The 19,179-nt window shown below is 42.9% G+C and overlaps 1 protein-coding gene across 6 annotated transcripts in view; it reads right to left on the bottom strand.

Annotated features, from left to right (window-relative positions):
* The window catches only part of LOC119799207 (multiple C2 and transmembrane domain-containing protein 1-like), a 67,376-nt gene that overhangs the window by 30,254 nt on the left and 17,943 nt on the right, over nucleotides 1-19,179 (bottom strand). Inside the window, exon 1 of one of the 6 annotated variants that reach the window (XM_038309015.1) lies at nucleotides 18,862-19,080. The exons of the other annotated variants lie outside the window; for them this stretch is intronic. The gene's annotated coding sequence lies outside the window, so the exon portion shown is untranslated. Of the gene's footprint in view, nucleotides 1-18,861; nucleotides 19,081-19,179 lie in introns of those variants that run through there. 6 annotated transcript variants of the gene reach the window in all.

Here is a 19,179-nt window from a genome sequence, read left to right as displayed (position 1 = left end):
AGAGATAGAAAAAGAAGCAGATACAAAAGGCAACTGTAAATACTAGAATAGGGACTGACAGTAGGTTTGTATGTGCAAAAAACACTGAAAATGTTAATGGTAATGAAAGTTATTGTAAAACTGAAGAAATGCCGTTTTCATGAAGAAAGGATAATATATTATATAAACACTCTAGCTCTGTCCGTGTGTAGCTAATTGTATGTATACACCTTTGTGTAAATGTAAACTATGTTAATAGGCAAAGGGGGAAATAAATGAACATGCAAATTAATTAATCAAATGATAAGAAGTTAAAATACGACTTCCCTAAATAACAAGGTTTTCAATTGCATTTTAACTTTTTTTTAAAGCATTTGGATCCCATTGGTTTAGAGAAAGCATGTAACCCACAGTATTTAACACACAGTTTCCTGGCATTTAAAATGCCAGGAAACTGCTGTGAACTGCGCATCCTGTCAGCACACACACATACATCACTCATTTGGATCAATACTGATGACAAATGAGGGCTATAATGGATGGATACAGAAAACGCTCCAGAGTAAACGAACATCGGGGGTCGTTAAGTATTACTGGTGACTCAGAATCCAAGTTGTTTACAGTGTGAATGACGGAGAGATCTGATGGTGGAAATAACAAAAAATGAAAAAAAATCATCTGAAATCTGAAAGGCTTATATGTCAAATGGGGAACACCCTTATTCTCAGCTTAATTTATTTCAGAACTTTAGCAGAATTTTTTCACCCCAGTAGTATTGTCCGATCTACACCATCCATCGAAACTCTGCCTGTATGTATAACATCTCTTTCTTCTAGACGGCGGCACAGGAGCAACCCCAGTCTAGTTTGTTGTCCAGGTGAAAACAAAGGTATTTATACTCCTCCACCACCTCTACTTCTTCTCCCATGATGTTAACAGGATAAAACCTGTTCTTGTCTCATCTGAAATAACAATCACCTCGCTTTTTTTGGTTGATCAGACAAGTGTTTTCACACCATGCCACAAAGCAATTCACCAGCTCCCGGTACTAAGGTTATTGCTCATCTTTGATGCACCAAACAAATGCAGAAATATTCGCTTGATACAATATGTTGTTAATCAAATTAATTGTTAGTGACTCAATAAGATTAATCAACTTTAGATTAATTTATTATGGTGACCTTAAGGTCAAAGGTGATGGTACAGAAGCCAGGAACAGAAGGAAAGAGCTATAATTTTAAGGTTTTTGGAAGGAGCCAATATCTTTCTCCACTGTCAAATCAATGATTTACACAGTTCTTTTGTTCTTATTCTTATACCTTTCTTATAGCTCCTGTTAACTCCCATTAATACTCCATGTCTTGCTCGTTCAGTGATTCACCTGTAAGTTCAACAACTTTTTTTCCCCACAGTATGCCCCCCCCTGATCCCTTATGAACCTAAAACATTAAAGAACCTTCCTCTCAGTGAAAATGAAAACATATCTATGCTTGGATATGCCTCTAAATGTTTCTGGAATCAGATCACAGTCAGAGAAATCCATTTGATTTGAGGAATTGGGATTTAGAGGAATATTGCTACCGGTGTAAAAAGCCTTCAAACTCGGAGGTCAGCATTGCCTGCAACACAGTAACATGAATTGCTCAAAGTGTTGTGCAACAGTTACCTTTGGTAACATGTATAAGGAGATAAAGCAACACAGATGATGCTAATCTGAGGTCAGACTATCCACACAGTCAGGACCTGATAAAAGCAAGATGGAGCAATTATGCTAAACAGAAACCACATGTGTGACAATGTAAAAGTATCCATCTCTGCGATCAAGTGTTGTATGCAGCAACAGCTAGGATGTATTATTCACAGCTCTGCAGGGTTGGAGATCAGCCAGAACAGGAGGCAGGAGAGCAGAACCCACCTGCTGCACTGCTGATGAGAACACAAACAATTAAGTGTGTCTTCCTGCAAGTATGAGAGCTACAGTAGCAGCCATTCAAAATGGCCCTTCCCAGTCAAAAGCTAGCTGAAGGGCAGCAATATCTCCTCCAACTTCCAGCCACTAACCTTCTCATGGGCGTGCATATTTTTTTTACTGTGACTCCACCCTTTCAATGAATTACAGGGTCTGACCGGGAGATGTTGCTTCTCTTTAGATCGTAATCTCCACAAATCATGAACATTGTAGATGTTTAAAAAGGAACTGTAGAGGACTAGCCAAGGACCAGCCAGGGAGTAGCCAAGGAGCAGCTAAGGGGACTAGGCAAGGACTAGCCAAGGATCAGCCAAGGACCAGCCAAGGACTAGCCAAGGACCAGCCAAAGACCAGCCAAGGACTAGCAAAGGACCAGCGAAAGAATAGCCAAGGACCAGCCAAAGACCAGGCAAGGACTAGCTAAGGACCAGCTAAGGGGACTAGCCAAGGACCAGCCAAAGACCAGCCAAGGACTAGCCAAGGACCAGCTAAGGGGACTAGCCAAGGATCAGCCAAGGACTAGCCAAGGACCAGCCAAAGACCAGCCAAGGACCTGCCAAGGGGACTAGCCAAGGACTAGCCAAGGACTAACCAGGGACCGGCCAAGGACTGGCCAAGGACCAGCCAAGGACTAGCCCAGAAACAGCCAAGGACAAGCCAAGGACTGACCAAGGACCAGCCAAGGACTAGCCAAGGACCAGCTAAGGGGACTAGCCAAGGACTAACCAAGGACTATCCAAGGAACAGCCAAGGACCAGCCAAGAAACAGCCAAGGACTAGCTAAGTACCAGCCAAGGACCAGCCAAGGACTGGCCATGGACCAGCCAAGGACTAGCCAAGGACCAGCTAAGGGGACTAGCCAAGGACTAGCCAAGGACTAACCAAGGACCAGCTAAGGGGACTAGCCAAGGACTAACCAAGGACCGGCCAAGGACCAGCCAAGGACTAGCAAGGACTAGCCAAGGACCAGCTACGGGGACTAGCCAAGGACTAGCCAAGGACTAACCAAGGACCAGCTAAGGGGACTAGCCAAGGAACAGCCAAGGATCAGCCAAAGACCAGCCAAGGAACAGCCAAGGACCAGCCAAGGATTAGCCAAGGACCTGCCAAGGGGACTAGCCAAGGACTAACCAGGGACCGGCCAAGGACTGGCCAAGTACCAGCCAAGGACTAGCCCAGAAACAGCTGAGGACCAGCCAAGGACTGACCAAGGACCAGCCAAGGACTAGCCAAGGACCAGCTAAGGGGACTAGCCAAGGACTAACCAAGGACTATCCAAGGAACAGCCAAGGACCAGCCAAGAAAAGGCCAAGGACTAGCCAAGTACCAGCCAAGGACTGGCCATGGACCAGCCAAGGACTAGCCAAGGACTAACCAAGGACCAACTAAGGGGACTAGCCAAGGACTAACCAAGGACCAGCTAAGGGGACTAGCCAAGGACTAACCAAGGACCAGCCAAGGACTAGCAAGGAGTAGCCAAGGACCAGCTAAGGGGACTAGCCAAGGACTAGCCAAGGACTAACCAAGGACCAGCTAAGGGGAATAGCCAAGGACCAGCCAAGGACCAGCCAAGGATCAGCCAAAGACCAGCCAATGAACAGCCAAGGATCAGCCAAAGACCAGCCAAGGAACAGCCAAGGACCAGCCAAGGATTAGCCAAGGACCTGCCAAGGGGACTAGCCAAGGACCAGCCAAGGATTAGCCAAGGACCTGCCAAGGACTAACCAGGGACCGGCCAAGGACTGGCCAAGGACCAGCCAAGGGCCAGCCAAGGACTAGCCCAGAAACAGCCAAGGACCAGCCAAGGACTGACCAAGGACCAGCCAAGGACTAGCAAGGAGTAGCCAAGGACCAGCTAAGGGGACTAGCCAAGGACTAACCAAGGACCAGCTAAGGGGACTAGCCAAGGACTAGCCAAGGACTAACCAAGGACTATCCAAGGAACAGCCAAGGACTGGCCAAGGACCAGCCAAGGGCCAGCCAAGGACTAGCCCAGAAACAGCCAAGTACCAGCCAAGGACTGGCCATGGACCAGCCAAGGACTAGCCAAGGACTAACCAAGGACCAACTAAGGGGACTAGCCAAGGACTAACCAAGGACCAGCTAAGGGGACTAGCCAAGGACTAACCAAGGACCAGCCAAGGACTAGCAAGGAGTAGCCAAGGACCAGCTAAGGGGACTAGCCAAGGACTAGCCAAGGACTAACCAAGGACCAGCTAAGGGGAATAGCCAAGGACCAGCCAAGGACCAGCCAAGGATCAGCCAAAGACCAGCCAAGGAACAGCCAAGGATCAGCCAAAGACCAGCCAAGGAACAGCCAAGGACCAGCCAAGGATTAGCCAAGGACCTGCCAAGGGGACTAGCCAAGGACCAGCCAAGGATTAGCAAAGGACCTGCCAAGGACTAACCAGGGACCGGCCAAGGACTGGCCAAGGACCAGCCAAGGGCCAGCCAAGGACTAGCCCAGAAACAGCCAAGCACCAGCCAAGGACCAGCCAAGGACTGACCAAGGACCAGCCAAGGACTAGCCAAGGACTAGCTAAGGGGACTAGCCAAGGACTAACCAAGGACTATCCAAGGAACAGCCAAGGACCAGCCAAGAAACAGCCAAGGACTAGCCAAGTACCAGCCAAGGACCAGCCAAGGACTGGCCATGGACCAGCCAAGGACCAGCTAAGGGGACTAGCCAAGGACCAGCCAAGGACCAGCCAAGGATCAGCCAAGGACCAGCCAAAGACCAGCCAAGGAACAGCCAAGGACCAGCCAAGGACCAGCCAAGGATTAGCCAAGGACCAGCTAAGGGGACTAGCCAAGGACTAACCAAGGACCAGCCAAGGACCAGCCAAGGACTAGCCAAGGACCAGCCAAAGACCAGCCAAGGAACAGCCAAGGACCAGCCAAGGACCTGCTAAGGGGACTAGCCAAGGACTAACCAAGGACCGACCAAGGACCAGCCAAGGACTAGCCAAGGACCAGCCAAGGAAAAGCCAAGGACCAGCTTAGGACTAGCCAAGAAACAGCCAAGGACCAGCCAAGGACTGGCCAAGGACCAGCCAAGGACTAGCCAAGGACCAGCTAAGGGGACTAGCCAAGGACTAAACAAGGACTATCCAAGGAACAGCCAAGGACCAGCCTAGAAACAGCCAAGGACTAGCCAAGGACCAGCTAAGGGGACTAGCCAAGCACCAGCCAAAGACAAGCCAAAAACCAGCCAAGTACCAGCCAAGGACTACCCAAGGACCAGCTAAGGGGACTAGTCAAGGACTAACCAAGGACTAACCAAGGACTAGCCAAGGACCAGCCAAGGACTAGCCAAGGATCTGCTAAGGGGACTAGCCAAGGACTAACCAAGGACAAGCCAAGGACCAGCCAAGGAAAAGCAAAAGACCAGCTAAGGACTAGCCAAGAAACAGCCAAGGACCAGCCAAGGACTGGCCAAGGACCAGCCAAGGACTAGCCAAGGACCAGCCAAGGAAAAGCAAAGGACCAGCTAAGGACTAGCCAAGAAACAGCCAAGGACCAGCCAAGGACTGGCCAAGGACCAGCCAAGGACTAGCCAAGGACCAGCTAAGGGGACTAGCCAAGGACTAACCAAGGACTATCCAGGGAACAGCCAAGGACCAGCCAAGAAACAGGCAAGGACTGGCCAAGGACCAGCTAAGGGGACTAGTTAAGGACTAACCAAGGACTAGCCAAGGACTAGCCAAGGATCTGCTAAGGGGACTAGCCAAGGACTAACCAAGGACTAGCCAAGGACCAGCCAAGGAAAAGCAAAGGACCAGGTAAGGACTAGCCAAGAAACAGTCAAGGACCAGCCAAGGACTGGCCAAGGACCAGCCAAGGACTAGCCAAGGACCAGCTAAGGGGACTAGCCAAGGACTAACCAAGGACTATCCAGGGAACAGCCAAGGACCAGCCAAGAAACAGCCAAGGACTGGCCAAGGACCAGCTAAGGGGAATAGTTAAGGACTAACCAAGGACTAGCCAAGGAATAGCCAAGGACCAGCCATGGACTAGCCAAGGGACAGCCAAGGAACAGCCAAGGACTAGCCAAGGACCACCCAAGGACTAGCCAAGGACTAGCCAAGGACCAGCCATGGACTAGCCAAGGGACAGCCAAGGAACAGCCATGGACTAGCTAAGGACCACCCAAGGACTAGCCAAGGACTAGCCAAGGACCAGCCATGGACTAGCCAAGGGACAGCCAAGGAACAGCCATGGACTAGCCAAGAAACAGCCAAGGACCAGCCAAGGACTAGCCAAGGACCAGCTAAGGGGACTAGCCAAGGACTAACCAAGGACTATCCAGGGAACAGCCAAGGACCAGCCAAGGAACAGCCATGGACTAGCCAAGGACCAGCCAAGGACTAGCCAAGGACCACCCAAGGACTAGCAAAGGACCAGCCAAGGACTAGCCAAGGAGTAGCCAAGGACCAGCCAAGGACCAGCTAAGGGGACTAGCCAAGGACTATCCAGGGAACAGCCAAGGACCAGCCAAGGAACAGCCATGGACTAGCCAAGGACCAGCCAAGGACTAGCCAAGGACCACCCAAGGACTAGCAAAGGACCAGCCAAGGACTAGCCAAGGAGTAGCCAAGGTCTAGCCAAGGACCAGCCATGGACTAGCCAAGGACCAGTCAAGGACCAGCCAAGGACTAGCCAAGGACTAGCCAAGGATCTCAACACACATAAAATCTCAATGCGCCTCACATTCAGATATGCAGCATCTTTACACAAAACCTTTCTCCAGCAAGCAAAGTAGTTGGGACACACACACACTGGGAGGTTCTGTCCCAGCTGACAGAGATATAGGTAGGTGAGGATGGTTGCCAAAGCATCCACCTGTAAATCTTTAATGACTGCTTTAGGACCAACAACAGCCTTGTTTATTAGCAGGACAACTATCAGTCACACAAGGGGTTGTTGACAGAAAGGGAGGAAGTCCTGTTATCACAAACCCAGGCTGCATTTGCTTTTATTAGCCTACATTGAATGTTCTGAATGCAAACACAACATGTAGTGGAAATCTAGCACCCTGAGATAAGTAAAGAGTCCTCAATCAACTGTAACTTTTATTGAAGCGCCATAAAACATCTAATGAGTACATCTATCCAGGCGAGATAGAAGAAAATTCAAAGATAGGGAAACAATTGCTTTTAATAAATCTACAGTGGCAAGTCGATGACCCTTCACCCAGAAGAGGTATCTATGTATGTTTTTCAATATATCATTCTGGATCCTCTCTGAATCATATGTTCAAGCAACTGATTTTCTATAGGATTTACATTTACTACAAAAACAATGGTGTACATATTCAATTCAATTCAGTTTATTTATATAGCGCCAAATTCACAACACATGTCATCTCAAGGCACTTTACAGTTCAACCAGATCATACAGTCAAATTGATACAAAGTTTTCTATCTAAGGAAAACCAGTTGATTGCATTGACTCATTGACTCAAATACAATCCCCCACACTAAGCATGCTTGTAGCGACAGTGGAGAGGAAAAACTCCCTTTTAACAGGAAGAAACCTCCAGCAGAACCAGGCGTAACATAGCATAATATTGCGTAACATAGCATCTTAAGCCGGGCACACTCTGCGATATTTCCAATTGTTGCATGCAGCCACAGCTCAAACTGTACAATGAAATCACAGGATTTAAAAGTTCACAGCTCACGATGTATGTTCTCACACTGTGAGACCCGACACTCTGATGTGATCTACCTGCTCTCACTGTACGGAACTGAATCAGCGCCGAGAGATGGCACTGGTCGGACTCGTCAATCTAGAAGAAGAAAAAGAAGAACTCCATTGTTTGCACATGCGCAGTGCTCGAGGTTCTGGTAAAGCGGCTCTTAGCTCTGCTTCAACACCTCACCTCGGCCAAGTGAATTTCAAATATGTTTGATTTTCTCCCTACCTTACAATTAGTGTTGCACCGATACCAGTATCGGGAATACTGCACAGCCAGTTATCAGGTATCCTTATTGGGGCCAAAAAATGGCCTACTTACGATTCCTGATCAGGAAGTAGTCATGATCATCACCCCTCGTTACCCCATGTACACTAAACAATGCAAGATGTTACATTTTGGAACAATTTACATGCAACTGTGATAAAGATTCTGGGATATGATACTCCTATGAGTTGTATGGTACTATATCTTTTAAATTTGAGTAACACCAAAGGGTAAAAGACAGTCAGATAATGTTAATAGCTAGTAGAGAAGAGTAGAGTTAGAGCTCTTGGAGTTAGAATGGATTCTCAACTTACTTTTGAAAATCACATTAAGCATCTGTTTAAAATCTGTTTCCTTCATCTTCGTAATTTCTCCAAAATTCGTCCTTTTCTTTCTTTTTCTGATGCTGAGACTCTCGTTCATGCATTTGTCTCCTCCAGGTTAGACTACTGCAACTCTCTGTTTGTTGGAATCCATAAAAAACATCTTCAGAAGCTCCAATACATTCAAAACAGCGCAGCCAGGATTCTCTTGAGGGCCCGCAAATCTGCCCATATTACACCTATTCTGCATGACCTTCACTGGCTTCCCATCACCTGCAGAATTCAATACAAAATCGCGCTCATCACTCATCAGTGTTTAAACGGATCCTCACCGGATTATCTGAAGGACCTTCTCACTCCACATTCATCCACCAGATCTCTTCGATCACAAGACTGCAACTTCCTTCACCTTCCTCGCTCCAGATTAAGGTCCATGGGAGATCGGGCCTTCGCTGTCGCTGCCCCCCGTCTCTGGAACTCTCTCCCAGATCATCTGAGAGTTCCACAACCACTGAATGATTTTAAAAGAGGCTTGAAGACTTTTTTATTTAAGCAAGCCTATTCTGCCTCCACATGATTTTTATGATGTTGATTTTTATCGTTGATTTTATTTGCACTGTGTAGCACTTTGAGATTTTTATTAATGACCACATGATTTTTATGATGTTGAGTTTTATCTTTGATTTTATTGGCACTGTGTAGCACTTGGAGATTTTTGTTAACGAAAAGTACGGTACAAATTGGATTTATTATTATTATTATTATTAGAGTGGCTCAGGTTATCCTGAGCTATCTCTATAGTTATGCTGCTATAGGCTTAGACTTCTGGAGGACATAGGGACCCCTTTTTCATCATTCTGCTTTATTCTATCTCTATTCTCCCACTCTGCAGAATCTTTTAGTTCAATCTTTAAGGTTATGCTCTCTCTACTTTTTCTCAGACTAGGTTTGCCTCGTCTGTTCCTGTTTGGCTGTGACTCCATCCTGTAGAGAAATATCAGCTGTACTGCTACCATCAACACCTTTGTTTATAGATGTTGGAGATCGGTCTGTTTTTCAGTGTAGTCCTGTTTCTCTGACTGTGACTGGCTGGATGTGCTCTCTTCATCCTCTGACGTGGGGGCTGGCCTGGAGGTCCTCTGCCTGGCTGTGTGTTTCCTGGACGGGGCCGCCTTTTACAGCTGTTTTTTTGTATTTCTGCTTCTGTCTCCTTGAACCCCAGTCACCCTCGGCAGATGGCCGCTAATACTGAGTCTGGTTCTGTTGGAGGTTTCTTCCTGTTAAAAGGGAGTTTTTCCTCTCCACTGTCGCTACAAGCATACTTAGTGTGAGGGATTGCCTTCGAGTCCATGAGTCGATGCAATCAACTGGTTTTCCTTAGATAGAAAACTGTGAATCAATTTGACTGGTCAACTGCTAGTACCTTGAGATGACATGAGTTGTGAATTATATAGAAATAAACTGAATAAGAAAGCTATTACAAGGAAATGGGGAAAGGCTGACCCCCCCTTGTGAAGAAGAATGGACTGAAAAAATAGAAGAAATCTATATTATGGAAAACCTGATATATTGTTTCAGGAAACTCAAATGGAAGAAAAGTGGATGAAATGCATAACATTCAAGACAAAAGACAGAGACAAAAACTAAAGAACTGGATAAACCTTAATAAACAATTAAATGTAAAAAAAAAAAAAAAAAAAAGTTGTTTTAGATATCAGCGACCAGCTTTAGCCTTAGCCCAACTTTCACTGGCCAAACAAAATCGTTGTGTGATGTGAGGGATGACACCACTATATCACTGCTGGAATTATTTCTACAGCTAATAATTTGGGAAAGGAGCCTAATTCGTAAAACGAAAAAGTCTAAGCACACAAATATAACCTTTTGCCTTGGTGGAAAAAGGACAGCAGATGAGTGAGGAACTAAAATAACACAGAGGACTTTATCTTATATCAGTGACTGGATTTTCCAGCGTTAACAAGCTGCTTAGAAAGAATTAACTGAGTGGTACTATATCAGGAATTAAAGAAGCCATGAATAGCATTAGACCATTACCATCCCATCAACACACTAATGTACGCCTATTTTAAAGCTTTGTTTCAACTCACACGCGTGCGTCAGGCTTAAGGATCAGTTTAACAATCGTTCTTCATCATGGAATTTACACACGCAGCTGAAACTGTTCAGTGCCAAGTTTACAAATAATAACTTCAAAAAGACTTGAAGTCTGTTTTATTTCTATGGTGGTTTATAGTTAACAACATTGACAGGATGATGTCATAGATAGATAGATAGATAGATAGATAGATAGATAGATAGATAGATAGATAGATAGATAGATAGATAGATAGATAGATAGATAGATAGATAGATAGATAGATAGATAGATAGATAGATAGATAGATAGATAGATAGATAGATAGATAGATAGATAGATAGATAGATAGATAGATAGATAGATTGATTGATTGATTGATTTTTAATGAGCTTAGTTGTTGTAGAAGTGGTTGTAATGTAGCTCAAACCATGTGGATAAGTGCTAAGTTAACGTTTTTGGTTTTTTAGGTTAGCTTCTATCAAGGTCGCCTATTTTAGCCAGAGGATGAGGTTTTATCATGGCTGCCTCGACGACACATTGTAACCCTGAACTGGTCAAATATGAAGCAGCAGGGGTACTATGGTGGTCTCTGTAAAGTGCATTAAGGTGATATGTGTTATAAATTGTATATATATATGAATAAAATGTATTGAACTGAATATTCCTCTCTCCGTACCTTTTTGAGCGGGGTGCATGACAGCTTACAGGCATTGTCTCACACGCACATGATCTACGATATAATGTAAAAGAAATTCTAGCCCACTAAGTTACTGTTGGTAGATTGGGAGGGGATGGTAGCCTGTATGCTACCGTGTCTGTAGGTTTAGGGTAAGGTTATAGACTAGTGTTAGTTTTTTAGTTTGCATTTCAATATTTTTGCAGGTTCCTGCTAAAACCTGTAATGCATGCTGTGCATCAGAGCAATATCTGATGCTCAGGGGGTGTGACCAAGTGTCAGTAACAAGCTGGGAGTGAGACTGTGGCAACAGCTGTTATCCCCATTCATTTTAAAAAGGTCACATAACAGTAGTTTTAACATTTGGTTATCTGTCTGGTTAGTTCATAAAAAGGTTTATGTGCAGATGTATGAATGTTTTTATTTTTATACATTTTTCAGTTTTTTTATGTGCCGAAAATGCCAATCATGCAAATATATTGTGAAATGTGAGTATTTAGTTCAATTTGAAAAATTCACACGAAGAGAAAAGACAAATGGAAGATATGTATTGTTACAATTACTTTGTCTTTGGCGCTCAGACCTCGGCAGGAAGCATAGCGCTGAATTTTGATAGATATGCATGAACAGGAGCAAAGAACAGGGCTGTTTCCCCCAGAAGCCTGAAACTGGTAGTGGAGTGGAGATAGATGAAGTTGGTCAGTCTGTAGACTCCTGGTTAGCGAGACGGTCTGCTGAGCTTTATGGGGGGATCCAGTGGACTGTGTGAGCTGATGCTAGAGCTTCACTCAGGGACGTGAAAGATGGAAGTCCAGTTGGATAACACAGGTTGAGAGAACCTGTCCATGATAAGCAAGCATGAAGCAATAGTGGAGACGAAAAACTACCCTTCGGGATAAAAAAAACTCTGGCAGAACCAGGCTCAACATGGCGGTCTTTCACCGGACTGGTTGAAATGAGACAGGGAACGCAGTAAGAGTCCGGGAGGAATGACGCGCTGATGAAGCTTTAGCTACGATGGTGGAGGAGGGGATGGAGGTGGGTTGAAACACGGTCATGGGAATTGAAGTCCACTGCCAGTGGTAGCAGGCAGTGGTAGCTAGGTTGCAGACAAGTTGCAGATCGGAGGCCTTTTAAGATTAACTTTGGATGCTGATCGGCTTTCATGAAGGCGTGGTTCAAAGCTGATTGGCTGTGTTGTAGGCGGATGAAGGCGAGTAATCAGTTTATTTATTTTAACTTTCGCCTAGGTTCCATTTTCCCTACCTAAGTAGATAATGGAGTGTTCATGTTATTTTTATGGATAAGTATTTGAATATATTTTCTAAAGCAGATTTTTTATATCAGCCTGTTTTTCAGTGTAGTGCTGTTTTTCTGATTGTTATTGACTGGATGTGCTCTTATTCTCCTCTGACAAGGTGGCTGGCTCGGAGCTTGTCTGCCTGAATGTGTCTTTCCTGGACGGGGCCACCTGTGGAGGTGGTTGACAAGTTCCTTTTGTATCCATGCTTCTTTTTCTTAGTCTGCTTCTGCCTCTTTGAACCCCAGTCGGCCTCAGCAGATGGCCGCTCACACTAAGCCTGGTTCTGCTGGAGGTTTCTTCCTGTTAAAATTGAGTTTTTCCTCCTCGCTGTCGTTCCAAGCACGCTTGGTGTGAGGGATTGCCTTCAAGTCAATGAGTCGATGCAATCAACTGGTTTTCCTTAGATAGAAAACTGAATCATTATGACTGGATGATCTGGTTTAATTGTATCTGTAAAGTGCCTTGAGGTGAAATGTGTTGTAAATTGGCCCAATAGAAATAAACTAAATTAAACTGATTTGGTTTTCCAAGATGACTGTAGGAGCCATCTCCGCTACATATATAGCCATATGATGACTACTAAAGCAATATAATTACATATAAAGCCTAATCAATATATTAAATATTTCATTCTCATCTGTTCAAAGCTGACCAGATAGGAAATACATGAGACAATTTTAATATTATAACATGCTTTTAACTCAAAATTGTTTTACCATCCTCACAACCTGGAGCTCAACGCTCCAAAAACAGTGGAGATGTGTACGCATCCAGGACTCTGAGGCATGCAGGGAAGGCTGTGGCTGATCCTTTGCATCCCAGCCACCAAGTATTTCAGTCACTTCCCTCTGGCAGGAGGCTGTAGTCCATCAGGACTAAAACCTCACACCACAAGAACAGTTTCTGCCCATCCACCACCAGCCTTATCAACAAGACCCAGAGACCACAGAGACCCTCGTAACACTGCCTCTCTCCCTCCCCCGTTCAGGACCTAAAAGCTACACCAACATAGCATCTCCAGACCTCCTGCATCACATTAACCCACAGCCTACTGTGTATATAGTACATGTCTATATACTATATATTGTATAGAGTCTATTTTATGTTTGATGTTGTATATAGCCATACATTCTGTATATATATCTAATTTCCCTGCACCATAAACACCAAGTCAAACTCTTTGCAAGTGCAAACCTACTTGGCAATAAACTTGATTCTGAATAAATGCCAGTAGTGTTGTTACTCTCCCCTAAAGATAAATTTTTGCAACAGATCATGGTAAGAAGAATAAGGGGGTTTCCTTTGTGTAAGCAATAATTATTTATCTAACTAGATGGTAAATAAAAGCACAAAACAGGTGGATTATTGAACTTATTAATACGGGATTTAAATGTTTTCACTCTAAAATTTAAGCAACAGTGTGTCTGTGATGTAACAAAGGTAACGGGTTAAACATTTAATGATCATTTATTCGTTGTGAGATTTTTGTTGAAATTATTGCAATCAGACCTGATAAGTCAAACAGCACAGAGGAAAATGTTTGACAGACTGCTGCAAATAAGAGAGAGGAACAGAGAATGACTGTGTAATGAAAGTCTGTAACTTTTGGAAAAATTAATAAGATTGCAGTAAAGGTAACAGAAAATCCACTGGTGGAGTAGGGGCATCTATAATGTTTCTGCACAACCCTTAAAAAGTAGGTAGTCACCCCAATCAACATCTATGGCATCAACTATACCTACTTTAAGAGAGATCATATCTCGCCTATCCTGGCTTCTCTTCATTGGCTTCCTGTTAAATCAAGAATAGAATTTAAAATCCTCCTTCTCACATATAAAGCCTTAAATGGCCAAGCTCCATCTTATATCAGAGATCTGATTGTTCCTTATGTTCCTAACAGAGCACTTCGCTCTCAATCTGCAGGTTTACTAGTGGTTCCTAGAATTTCTAAAAGTAGAATGGGAGGCAGATCTTTTAGTTATCAGGCTCCTCTCCTGTGGAACCAACTACCAGTTTTAGTCCGTGAGGCAGACACCCTGTCTACTTTTAAGGCTAGGCTTAAAACTTTCCTTTTTGATAAAGCTTATAGTTAGAGTGGCTCAGGTTATCCTGAGCTATCTCTATAGTTATGCTGCTATAGGCTTAGACTTTTGGAGGACATAGGGACCCCCATTTCATCATTCTGCTTCATTCTCTCTCTGTTCTCCTATTCTGCAGAATCTGTTAGTTCAATCTCTAACCTTCTGCTCTCTCTGCTTTTCCTCAGAGTAGCTTTGCCTCGTCTGTTCCTGTTTGGCTGTGACGTCATCCTGGAAAGAAACATCAGCTGTGCTGCTTCTATCAACACCCTTGTTTATAGATGTTGGAGATCGGCCTGTTTTCCAGTGTGGTCCTGTTTCTCTGACCGTGACTGAGTGGATGTGCTTTCTTCGTCCTCTGGCATGGGAGCTGCCTTGGAGCTCGTCTGCCTGGCTGTGTGTTTCCTGGACGGGGCCGCCTTTTACAGCTGCTTTTTGTATCTCTGCTTCTGTCTCCTTGAACCCCAGTCGGCCTCGGCAGATGGCCGCTCACACTGAGCCTGGTTCTGCTGGAGGTTTCTTCCTGTTAAAAGGGAGTTTTTCCTCTCCACTGTCGCTACAAGCATGCTTAGTGTGGGGGATTGTATTTGAGTCAATGAGTCAATGCAATCAACTGGTTTTCCTTAGATAGAAAACTTTGTATCAATTTGATCTGGTTGAACTGTAAAGTGCCTTGAGATGACATGTGTTGTGAATTTGGCGCTATATAAATAAACTGAATTGAATTGAATTGAACTATACCTACTTTTCTTCTTTAGTGTAGGACCTGAAGAAGACAATCCACAAAGCAGAGAACGGAGGTGGAAGCAAAATGCTTTGGAGATGCTACCTGCAGCAAAAATGTTTGTAACATCCATTTCCAAACAACACGGGTATTTCTAGTGATTGTTAAATAAGGCTTTGTGGAAGCCTAACAACTCTACCATAAACCTAATGCAATGTGGTCCAGTTTTTTTTAAAGCTTTTCAAGCTTTAAATTTTTGCTTATTCCTTTTACTGGAAAATAAATAAACATTCACCAGGAAAAATCAGTCAAGTCTACATGTTTTAATTATATAAAATAACGGACTTGAAAAGATTTATATAAAGCTATTAGCAGCCTCCTAATGCACCTCGCTTATTAAAAAAGAAGTCCGGTCATATTCACAATTCAAAAGTCTGAAAAGTACTTTAAATATGAAATTATTAAATACTGTTCAATAAATGATACATGTTTTTAATCCCTGTTTGTCAAAGAACACTACTGCCACCTACTGGTTTGTGACGTCACTGTGCGGTATCGGCTGTTGATCAAGTCCCATTATGATCCCATTATCCAAGTCATCTTGAAAACATTCTTCTTCCAAATGTTGGCTAAATATTACGTGTTTTTTCTCTGGCCAAAAGTTTGATGGCAAATCCTCCCTCTTCAAGTTGGCAAACCAACGACGAACCCGTCCATGGAGGATCAGGAATCGGAAAGGTGAAATAAGTAATATTCTTTTTCACTTTTACCTGATGTATTCCAGCATCCAGCTGCCATGCACGTGGGCATTGTCAGTTTAACTATAGCTCTGGTGAATTTCAATGGTGAAGTCCTCTGGAAATCTTCAATAACTGTTGTTGATTGCAGATGTGTCCAGTAGTTCCCATTGATTTTGCTTGTAAAGCGGGGAGAATGGCGCTAGGCTTACCGCACCGTGACGTCACTGCCACAAGATGGCAGGAGTGAGGTGTTACTATATTTGGGTAAAAATGGCCGCTCCCAGAATCAGTGATCATGACAAAAATTATTATTGTTTTTTTTTTTATTGATTAATGCGAAATTCATTAAATAACCACAAACGTATTAGTGTTAGTTATAGATAATGATCCATTGATTATTCCTTCCTGACTGGACTTCTCCTTTAAAGTTAGTACAGGGAACATGACTGGGATAAAGGTAAAGATCTAATAGCAGGGAGTGTTTTTGCATTTTGATTAACACCTCTATCAGAGAAATCTGTTAACTAGGCAGAAACTTCCTGTTAGTAGCATCTCTAATTTTAGAGTTGATCACAAGCTGCAGTCCAAAGCGTGTGAACTGCAGATTGTAGTTGCTCTCTAAGCAAGAATAAAAAAAAAACAACCAATGACAAAAAGGAGGATAGCTATACTGATGCTGAGTATAGATTCAACAACAGTTGATGGTGAAAAAAGGGCTTCACTAAGATAGTGGTTTAACCTCATGGGAATTTTATAGACTGCCCTTACAGCTGAAGATCAATACTGTAACTAAAAGGTTCTTCTTTCTGGAAGTGTTAAAGTGTGGTGTAGAATTCGATCTAACATTTCTCCACAGTGCTGTTTTAAAAAAACACTGCAGGCATGTATGACTGTATCACATAAACAGATTTGCTCCTATAACAGGACTACTGAAGGTAGAGCTGTAGGTTAAAGATAATCTTTCTGTTTAAGTGTGCACAGAATTATTAAAGTCTATAGAAAACTTATTCTGGGCTGTTGGTAAATGTAAGTATTTAGGATTATCTCTAAATAATCAGATGCTTATGTTGCTTCTAGAGTAGAATGCTTTAAAAGCAAGAACTTTTAATATAAACTGGAAACTAGATATGTATAAATCCAATGTAAACAAGTATAAATAATTTTCAATTCTCAGTAAAGTTAAATCTGACTAAATTTGTTTGCTAGAAGTTTTATTTTCTACAGCTAGAATAATGATACAAATACCTATTTGTTCCCTATTTCTGCTGGAAAAAATTGTCAATTTCTCTGTTACTTCTGGGCTGGACTGGTCAACAAAATGTCCATTTTTTTATTTTAAAAAGAAATACCACATTTCTCCCACTTTAGCTTTCCTTCATTGGCTTCCAGTTAAATCCAGAATAGAATTTAAACTCCTCCTTCTCACATATAAAGCCTTAAATTGCCAAGCTCCATCTTATATCAGAGATCTGATTGTTCCTTATGTTCCTAACAGAGCACTTCGCTCTCAATCTGCAGGTTTACTAGTGGTCCCTAGAATTTTTTAAAATAGAATGGGAGGCAGATCTTTTAGTTATCAGACTCCTCTCCTGTGGAACCAACTACCAGTTTAAGTCCTTATAGTTATTATAGTTATAATATATAGCTTATAGTTAGAGTGGCTCAGGTTATCCTGAGCTTTCTCTATAGTTATGCTGCTATAGGCTTAGACAGCTGGAGGACTTAGGGACTACCTTTCATCACTCTGCGAGATTTTACCTACTTTCCCAAATTCAGCATTAATTGCTCATTTACTTTTTAACTTGATGTTCTCTCTGCTGTTTCTCATCATAGTAGCTGTGACTGCATCCTAGAGGAATGCATCAGTTTTGTTGCTGCCATCAACAACTTTGGTTTTTCAGTTTTTAGTTTTATTTCTCTCCCAGGCATAGTTATGGCATCAGCTTTGAATGTGGCTCTCTCACACATGCCACCTATGGATCTAGTTAACCATTACCTTTTCTGACATAGAAAGTATTTGAAGGTATTTGTGGATCAGTGCTTCTATGTTTCTTTTATATGTTTACTTCAGTCTTTACTCTTTTCAATCTTGCAGTCAGTCACAGCAGAAGGCTGCTCACACTGAGCCTGGTTTTGCTTGTCATTTCTTTGAAGCAGAGTTTTCCTATTATTATGAGAATAAAGTCGTAATATTATGAGAATTACGTTGTATTTAAGACAACTCTTACAAGAAGCACTGACTTCCATATCATAGGGAATGTCAAGCACCTTGTGAAGTTAAACTTTGGCATCAGTTTCACAAATGAGGAAATAAGTCTTTTAGCGAACCAGCATCAAATTTAAACTTTGAAATGATTGTGCAAACGACTTTGTCTGTATGGAAGATGCATGCTCCAACTTTCTTTCTGAAATGGATTGTGGTAGGATGACTTAATTCTGGTAATTCTTTAACTTTGTTCTCGTAAGTTTACCACTTTATTCTCGTAATGTTATGACTTTATAATATTAAAACAGTATTTTCATAATTTTATGACTTTATTCTTGTATTAAAAAAATGCCTTGACCTAATACTCCCCACCTCTGTTGCTAAAAGATAACAAATAACCACTATAGGACCCAGAATAAACCTAGAAATTGACTGCGACTGTTTGCTAAGGACTTTTCATTCTATTCTATGTTTATCTAAAAAGATAAGAGAGGAATAATCTGGACTGCTGTCTGATTCACCATCTGGGTCACTGCTCAAACACAGACGTACCGACTCTAAGTAATCTGCCAGAAGCCCATCAACATCAATCCTGTCATATATTCAGACCATTTTCACTTTAAGCATGATTTAAACTGCAGATTGTTTGTTACCTTTTTCTCTATGGTAACAGTGGGTTTTCACATTCTTTTACTTGATTCTTTTTATAATAAAAAAAAGAAATAAGAAGACTTTTATCATTGAATGAAAATAGACAATTGATTCCAGAAACTGTGAGCCAATAGGTGAAAAAATCTCACCGACAGCAGGCGTTCACATGATGAGGAGAGACAAAAGGGGTCATCTGTAGAGGCGCAGCGAAGAAACCTTTGGATTGCCAGGCGGCGCTGTGCCACCGGGGATGTTAAAAGATCCAGGGTCTCAGAAAACACAAGGTAATGTTGATTGGTAAAAGAGAGTTTGTAGTGAAAAATAGCAGAGAAGTAGGTTGTCTCAAATACAACTCCAGGCAAGAAGGAACCAAGAGACGAGTGACAAGAAAATAACCTAACAGCGATGAGCTGGGCTGATTGGCTGGATGATAATCCTTTCCCAGAGGATTAGGAGTAATTTACAGG

The sequence above is a fragment of the Cyprinodon tularosa genome, unplaced genomic scaffold, assembly GCF_016077235.1.
Source record: "Cyprinodon tularosa strain WSP-4 unplaced genomic scaffold, ASM1607723v1 ctg653, whole genome shotgun sequence".
Lineage (NCBI taxonomy): Eukaryota > Metazoa > Chordata > Actinopteri > Cyprinodontiformes > Cyprinodontidae > Cyprinodon > Cyprinodon tularosa.
Note: the sequence above shows the minus strand (reverse complement) of the source record. Positions and strands in the feature narration are given on the sequence as shown.